The sequence below is a fragment of the Nanorana parkeri genome, unplaced genomic scaffold (genome assembly GCF_000935625.1).
Source record: "Nanorana parkeri isolate BGI_ZX_2015 unplaced genomic scaffold, ASM93562v1 scaffold378, whole genome shotgun sequence".
Classification (NCBI taxonomy): Eukaryota; Metazoa; Chordata; class Amphibia; order Anura; family Dicroglossidae; genus Nanorana; species Nanorana parkeri.
The window spans coordinates 244,189-252,148 of NW_017306646.1; positions in this window are offsets into that span (position 1 = coordinate 244,189).

Genomic DNA, 7,960 nt, shown 5'->3' on the forward strand with positions numbered 1-7,960 from the left:
CCCCGCCCCAGTCCCCCCCTGCCTGTGGCCCTGCTCCTTGAGGATACTCCCACCCATCTGCACAAGCACCTCATAGTCAAATCTTCTGCTATAAGTGAGCTTTCATGGACTGGACCTTTGGCAACCATGCCATTTTGTGACCTTTCATCCCCTGTTCTCTCCAGGGGTGTTTGGACCAGAAGTCCAAGGGTCATTTTGTCATTTTGGCCTATAATCAGGTTTGTCATAATTTATATCTTATGAGACTTTAGGGATAAAATCACTGTCATTTTAAAGGTCCTCAATGAAACATTCTCAAGAATAGCATCTCCCAGTTTTTTGTTTCCATCGTGCAATGTCATTTGTGATTCCAGACACTATAGATGTACAGCAAATACACAGGATCATTTTACTGAGAATGTGGCACAGTGGATAATACCATGGGGACATATAGGGAGTACATCAGGCATACACAGAAGTAAGGAAGAGAGCACAAAATAACTAAAATTGGGACCCAGTATGGCAAGGGAGTACCAGCAGTACTGATGCATTCTGGTGGCTCAGTAAGAAGACTTTCTAAATTGGCAGCTAAGGACTCCTTATGGTCATGTTACACACACAGGTTTGTAGAAGACATGTCTAGAATGTACAGAACTGCCTGTAATAGCTAGCTACAGAAGAGCTGTTATAGCTAGCTATAGTGCCCATTAGTGCAACTACAGATCACTGCATTATGTAACATTAACCCCCCACACACACACATTCACACCTGAGCATTTGTTTCCCATGTTTGACAGTCATCCCCATTATTTCAATAGGTCCCTGGACTTATGCCAAATGTGTGAAGGTAGTACATGACACAAATTTTGATACGTGTGTTCCAAACCTGTTTCCCATGCATTTGTGCACATTCCCATGCTTGTGAACGTGCATTGAAAAAAAAACTCTGCCACGTTTAGGGTGTCATTAATTAGAAATGGCACCGCAAGTGTGTTCAGCGTTTGTGCACTTTTCATGAATGCACGTCAAAGCATGTGTGAAAGGGGACTCGGAATTTATTGCAGCTGCTGAATTCTGAATCTAGCTTCAAACACCAACAAAATCTTTCTCTGCACCAACTGCAAATCACCGACATTGATGTGGCACAGATGACTCATTCCTTGGAACAAAATGGCAATTCTGTAGCTGTTAATCTCTGCTACAAAATTACTTATGAGGCATGTACATAAAACCATTGCATGTAGTCATTTTATTTGCTGCTATAAATATTATCTGCTTTCTCATTCCTGCAGAATATTATCTGCTGTCCCATTTCATTACTCCTTGTTATGTTGTACATATTTACATAACTTTTTACATTATGCAACATATTCAAGAATCCTTATTAAAGCTTGGTTAAAATTGATAAAAATTGTAGCAAAGATCTCACAGGTGAGGTTGCATCTTCTTTTTTATAAATGGGCACTCATCTTAGAAAAAAAAACGTTCTGCTAGCGCGGGGGCAACAGAAAGGAGTGGCATTTGGGAACACACAGGGTCAGGCTAAATTACCCTCAGGATACAACTACAATCTTACATCAGGAACAGATAACAGTAGAAAACACATGTCTGCTGGTGGCACTGTGGTGCTTGGATCTGAAGTCGGTAGTCCCAGTGTCCACTAGCAGGTGTCTCACAGCAGCCAGCTGCCCTTGGCAAGTAATCTCCACCTAAGTTGGGTGCTGGGAGGGTTTTTAGCCCCTCCTTGAGAAGCTCATTTTGCCTCAGCATTGTTCCTGTGTGCCCTGTTTCCATGCTAGCTGTCCTGTGAACCTGTTAACCTGATCCTAATTCTCATCCTGATTTCTGTGACCCCTCTGATTTGGCTTTTCCTGGTATCTGTTCCCTTTGCTGCCTGGCAATGCTTACCTATTTCATGCTCATTATTGTATATAGATGGTTTGTTAGGTATTCACACTGCGCTCGTGTGGTTGGTTGGTTGTCACCTGCGTTGCTCACAATAAATCTTGTTTTTTCACTTAATTTGGGGTTCAAGTGTCTGTGGTGCAATCTAGTTATTTGGTCACATCTGTTTTAAAGGATACCCGCAGTTGGTATCCTGACATAAGGTCTTAATTGTTGTTGATCATACTAAGCAAAGTTGTCTTCTACCACTGGTGACTAAAGTCTAAATACACAAACTATGAGAGATAATATTATCAGACATGTATCTGTTCCTGAAGATTATGTGGGTAAGTTTAAAGCTGTATTTACTGTGAATCTTTTTTTTTACCTGTTCTAAACTCTGAGACCTGTACACTAGCCAAGATCTGGTGTTTCCAGGATAAGATATTGCATGGAATTTTAATGTGAAATGTATGCAGCAAAATCTCAGTGTCAAACACTATTGATTTGTTTCCACAGTGGCTTGAATTGAATCTGTTACCAGGCTATGGCCATTCAAGTGTTTACATGTTCTCAACAAGCTGTAAATGAGCTTTAAAACAAGCCCACATTGACCTCTGTAGCTGCATGCGCTGTTGAGCAATCCACCCTCAGGGTTCACAGCAGAAGCACTGAGGTCCTTCCATTAGCAGCTCCAGCTCTGTGTTTACATTATAGATGAGAAGGCTTGAAGGCTGCTGATTCACTACTGGGATAGGGTACAGGGGGAGTTGAGCTCCCAGAGATAACAGCTTCAGTATTTCTGCTGTGAACATTGAGGATACATCTCTCCACAGTGGCTACAGCTACAAATGTCAGTGGGTTCTTGTTGCAAAGCTCATTTACCACTTGTTAAGAATATGTATTCTCCATAGTATGAATTGCATACTATGCAAGTGCTATTTGTGATCTAAAGAAAGATGTGCCATTAATTGGCCACATCTGTATATAAGATGCCATAAAGATGGATAGCATGCATACCAAGAAAGGTTTTTTCCAGATAACAATTATAATGACAGCACGTAAAAAAAAAATAAACAATACAGATTACCCATGTTTGTTATATATACAGTTTTATTTATATCTTATATAACAAAGGAATAATCAAACAGTGCAATATTAGAATGAATCATCATTAGTTATACTCCTGTATATTCTGACTATCAGCAAGAAAAACTAGACATTAAAGGCAACAAGTAACCGTGATTTGCTGGATTCACAGAATAAAAAAATTACTGAACCACTCTAGTTGCTTTTCCTGTATAATTGTTGTACAGCAGTATACACAACAAAGCCATGCTGTCCCTTGGAGGACATAGTAAAAGAGGAACACTGGACAAATTTAAAAACCTCCAATGAAGTGTTTCTTTAGGAAAAACTTTTTTTTGTTTGTTTTCGATAGTGTTGAAGGGAAAGGCCCTCTATCTAGTTTAGGAAATTCACCCCACTATTTGTACTGGTAACCATTGTCACCAAGAAGTGAGACAACATTTCTACATTTTAGAGATGTCCCTAGAACAAAAGGTAAAGAGAAATCGTCAAATGGTTGCACCTGTCCTGGGGACAGCTGTCTAAGAAGAGATTTCCTCTAAGTTGTGTGATTAAATGTCCACTACTCCATAAATAATAATCTACATATAACTGGACCATCCAGCACACTTTAATTATATAACTTGTACAGTGCAAACAGTTGTGCTACCACATATTAGACACTTCTTGCAGATGCTAAAGCATCCTGACGAAGGATCCTGACGAAGCCTCCTGTAAGCGAAATATGTTGATGCAACACAGGTGGGCGGATCTATGCGAGCATTGCAATCATAGAGACAGGATCTCCAGTGGACACAATCCATGTGCAATTGCCTTATTTTAATTGTAAGTGTATTTTAATCGTTTTAAATAAATTTATTCTGACATACTACACTATGGGAAGCCTTTTTTTTTCTCTCTCTGAGCACAAGAGAAGGTGGAAGATGGAGGAATAGTGTTACACGATTTGGGAAAGATAAGCCAGAGTTGGGAGGAATCTACCCCAATTTATTGTCGGATTAAAGACGAGAGGATTTGGTTCTATATATATCAACAAAGCGCTAATTGTTCATCTGAAATATGGTGAGCAATAGGAGTCGGTGAGTGCGGCCAGATCTTATCTTTGAGCACGGTGGAGACTAGAGACCACTGATTCACTAATTGTTTTTGCATTCACGGACGTGGTGTTGATTATAAAAGTTGGAAGATATATCCTCACATATTTCAAGGACTTTATTGTATCCAGAAGTAATGGACTTCACATGTGGTTATGTAGATTAAGAGGGAGTTGTACATCACTTGTGAGATTTAACACAAGATTTTCTATATGTACTCATTTTATGAGATGTACTAGCACTTTTTTTTTTCCCCCATGTTTATTATGGTTTATAGTGCCTAGACCATTAGACCTAGAGCTTTTTCTTACCATCTGCACAGGCATTGTGCAACACAGGTGTTGTGTATGACACAAAATTGTTTATCACTGTGTGACAATTTCACATTTCATACTATTTTTTTCACATTTTAGGAATATAATTTATGAGTTTGAAGCGCAGTGCTATTTTCTTTTTTCAGATGCAACACAGCTGTTTGGCATCTTCCTACCATGTGGAGCATGATGGAAGAATGAAGCAGCAGCCCTTAAGTCTTAGAATGTGGAGATTAAGTCCTGCCATTCTTGCACCATGGTTGACACTCAGAGATAGCAACATAGCGTAAGACCACCAAAAGAACAGATAAGTACAACTGTCATAGCGTGTTTATGTTTATATGGCAATGGCATTTTTTGCCAACAGCACACAGCATGCATAGATGTGTATATCGTCTTAGCTTTGACTGTGGGATGGTTAAGTGCACAGACATTGAGTTGCATTGAATTGCATATCTAGATGTGGAAGCTGCACAGGACACTTTAGATGCATTTAAGATTCAAGCACAGGCAGATGATCCGCCGGAAGCTAATCAACTGGAGGGTATAATGTGGTTATTGTGGGATTGTGCACATAATCATGGAATATGCTTTAGCAAAAGCAAAAAGTGTCTAATATGTGGCAGCACAACTGTTTGCATTGTGCAGACTCAATATCTCCAAGAGAAATATATACCTGAAGGATGGTTGAAGGGCCAATTAAATATGAGGTCTTCCTTTATTAAGTATTAGACATCTAATCACAATAGCTGTAAAGTATGTTATTATAGGGATAGCTGTCCAATGAATAAGCCCAATTACAATTTGCAATTTAGGGGTTCTGGTTGAGAGTGCGGGTACCTAGAATTTGTATGCTTTGTGTTTTTTTCTACAATAGAGATGCTTTATATGTGATCTACAGTGTTTGTAAGTGCAGTATATCCCTTGTTTTTAGTCTTTTTGGTTTTCAAAGTATATCCAATGCCATAGACAAAGAAGGTAAGAGTTTAAACCCCTTTTTGAGAGATTCCTCTTCATTTCATGTCGTTTAGATAGGAAGTGAGGAGAGATTTCTGCAAAGTGAAAGCAAATCATCCCTTAGACAGTTGTCATAGAACAAGTTACCCCATCGGAAGATTCCTCTCTATTCTTGTTCCAGTGACAACCCAGAATATTGGATTTTCCCTCACTTTGAGTTCTGATGACAATGGTCACCAGCAGGGGCATCCCCAAATTGAGCCAGCCTAAGGCGGTAGCCTTGGGAGGCATGTCATTGGAGGGGCAGTAGGTGCGGGGGGCGGCAGCATGGGCGACTAACAGCAACCCCCTGGTTGACAGCTCTGCCACCTCCCAGTCGGCCAGCTGACAGCTCGGCCACCCACTGCCTCCTGCTTAGCCACCTGTAGTCTCCCGTCTCTGCTGACAGCTCGGCCCCTTCTCCAGGCTGCCTCAGACAATGAAAAAGGTAGGGACGGCCCTGGTCAGCAGGATAAATAGAGAGAGTGTCCCGACATAATGAAAAAACAGCCTCTTAAACCCTTAACTTGAACCTAACCTATAAATTATCATGGTAACTCTAGCTAAAAAATAGAATCACAACAGAAACATAATTTTAATGTGCGCTATTATCAACCCAAAGTCCTACGCTAAAAACTGCACCAAAGTGACAGCCTCAGAGATGGAATTCACTACATAAAACCAAAACGCTAATTATAAACGTAAAACTCTACTCCGCAGGAACAGCTGTATGTTTTGCATGGAGGTTTTGATGAAAATTTTACAGTCGGTCCGAAGCCAATATATCTGCTGGAAACTAGGTTTTCCTTTTTTGTTAATGTTTCTCTTTATTACAGTGAACAAAATGAAGTAATACAAACTCTTTTGCAGTAGCAAATTGCACATAAGAGGTAATGCTTGGAAGCATGCTTCTTTGATTAGCCCAGTCCTGTTACAATCAAGGACTGCTTTCAACCCCTGAGGCTGGCAGTAGGAGTCTGTACCTGAGAGGAGGAAATCACTGGGAGGTGTTCGGCATCAGGTGCTTCCCCTACCTGGTTTGAATTAGAGGAACAGCTCATTCAGACCCTGGTCGGTCTCTGCTAAAGTATATTTTTATTCCAAAAAAAACGGACTCCTCATCTGGGAGACATAGCCAAACGGCTTAGAGGAGAAAATCAACTGCTTCAGCTGCTGAGACCCGCGGGGAATACGTCTGTGCTAAAACCTAATCCCGGCACCACTCACTAAAAGTTTTCTACCAACTTCACTCTGGTGAGTACCCACCCGAGAGGGACAGTCCGGAACAATCCGAAGCACATTGCTGTTTTTGCACATGTGTACATTTGCACACGGAACTTACCGTTCACCTGTTACCCGAGAGGGACAGTTTGGATTAATCTCAAGTACACTGCTATTTTTGCACATTTTTATTTGCACATGGAAACCACCTTTCACTTGGATTTTTTAAGCATTGGACACTGATTTTGACGTTTTAAACATTGTTCGTTTATTTATTGCATTGGAATGAATTTTAGTGGTTCTAATTGATTTTTGTATTTTGGTTAGACTGGTTTTATCTATACTTGTTTATGAAGCTAGTCCTGTTTTATACTTATATATTAGCTTCCATACTGACCTCGCCAGAATCAATTATAGCATATTCTTTTGCTCATACAGCTACCTTTAGCGCTTTGTTTCTTTTGATCATACTAGGTTCCACCTTTTTCAGAGCAGCTTGGGGTATAATTATTCACATTTATTCACATTTATTCACATTTATTCTTACTTTATTAATTTAATTAATTTAACTTATTACTAAATTTTATTTTTCCAGAAGCGCAGATTTATTTGTTCACTGTCACAATCAAAGTTGGAAGGCATGGGATTTTTTTAATCAATTTTAAAGCTGAACTTCATCCTTAACTTTAATCTTGCCCTGTTGTACAGGCTCCTCTCTTGTACTGAAATTGCTTATTCTGATTTCACTGCATACTGCAAGCTTCTCATAGTGTGATTAGAAGCTGCAGCAAGTCAGATAAAGCTCACCTAATTTCCTGGCTTGAGGGTGTCCAGCATCATCTAGTGCGGACCTCCCCAGCCTTACTGTCCCTAGCCTGTCATTTTTATTCATTGATTTTCAGTTCTGTCAATCATGGAGGCTCAGAATCACATGTGGGCATTACCTAGGGTGGTCTGCATGCAAATGCAGCCTGCCTATGAAGGCCCACTCCTCCAGACTGACATTCATCCATCAAAGCATTTTGATATTTGCATAACTCCTCCCAGGAGCCAACCCACTGCTTGCACCCAGGCTAAGGGCTCTTGAGTAGAGTACATAGGGGTCTATTCACGAAGCTGCCGAGGGCAGCCGAGTGAATGACCGATCTGAAGTGAAGTGAGCCGAACACTGTTCGGCTATTCACTTCAGGCTCTCCCGGGCGCTCTGGTAGCCTCCCGCTCCCGGCCTAAATTTTTTTTTTCTATTCTGACATCGCGTGTCAGAATAAAGAAAAAAAGACACAGCTGTGTTTCAACATTTTGGAAAAATTTCATTATGTTGATGAGGGGTGAAAGGGGGAACCAGGGAGGGCAAAAGATAAGCAGAATAAACTTTATATTTCA